Source organism: Martes martes (assembly GCF_963455335.1).
Source record: "Martes martes genome assembly, chromosome: 3".
NCBI classification, from domain to species: domain Eukaryota; kingdom Metazoa; phylum Chordata; class Mammalia; order Carnivora; family Mustelidae; genus Martes; species Martes martes.
Window position 1 is genome coordinate 158,315,594 of NC_137890.1, and position 1,212 is coordinate 158,316,805.

The window sequence follows — 1,212 nt, forward strand, 5'->3', positions numbered from 1 at the left end:
TTGTAATCCTACACAGAGCATCAGAGACTCCCATTGCGCTTCCTTTGAAAAAAAATTTTACAAGCTTCTTTTCTCCCAAATTACCGTAGCTACAACTATAATAAACCCCTCTCCTTCCAGATCTAATACTCTTTCAGGCAACTAGTTTCTATGGCTTTCTAATATGTTTAACAGACTGATCGATGCAGCACATCGTTGCATCATTCTACTCTACCGATCTTCCCTGCACATTGAAACACACGACGCATATCCTAAGCAGTGAGCTTACCAGGTGGTAAAACACAGGTGCCGACACGCAGAAGCCTCTCACCCAACGGAAGAAGCAGAATACTATATAACTAGGGAATAATAACCAGAAACATCATGTAGTTTCACTTAACCTGCCAAATGAGCAAGAAGGTTGGGTGTCTCCAGCAGGGTTGGGGGGTTGTTCAGAATAGAAAGGGTCGTGGAGTCAGTGAGAGAAAGCTTCTTGGAAGAGCTGAGACTCAAACCTAGCCTTCCAAGGTTGAAAACTAGAAGAAAGCAGGACCCAGGGTGAGGTGCATAGAGACGAGGAGACATCCAGATTGAGGCAACAGAAAATGGTAAGGGCCAAGCTGGGGCAAAACCTGGGAGCTTCAGGAGACAATGAGCAGATCCAGTTTGGGGGACTGAGGGCTTATTCAGAGGATTAAGGACAAAGTCCGGGACCAGATTTGGAGGACCTTCATTCCATTCCAAGGGTAAAAATTCACTTCGCACTCAATAAGGAGCCTTGCATGATTAAAATTAGGAGCAGCACATGCGACAGGTTAAGAGGACACATGAGATGCCCACCCTTGCCTGCACAGTGGGGTCTGATAGGAGCTCTACAGAGCAGGAAGCCTGGCAGAGGACAAATGTACACAGTGAAGACACTACTACCATAGCAAGTGGCTTAGAATTCTTCTTGCAGACATAAAATCACCGGGAGAGTTGCAAATCTGCAAAATCAATGAGGGCAAGTTTTATTGCCTTTAATTTATTTATGAGAACTCAGAAAGATGAGTTATTTATTCAGGATCATGCCGCCAGACAGAATCTCCCATTCTTCAAATTCATATTCCTTCTCAGAGGTATATTTGCCTATCAAGAGCTCACGGCAACAAAAGCCATATAAGAAGTCCCCTTCTTTATGTCTTACCTCTACTCATGGTTCATTCCTAGAGTCTTTTTCTTTGGAAATTGTAA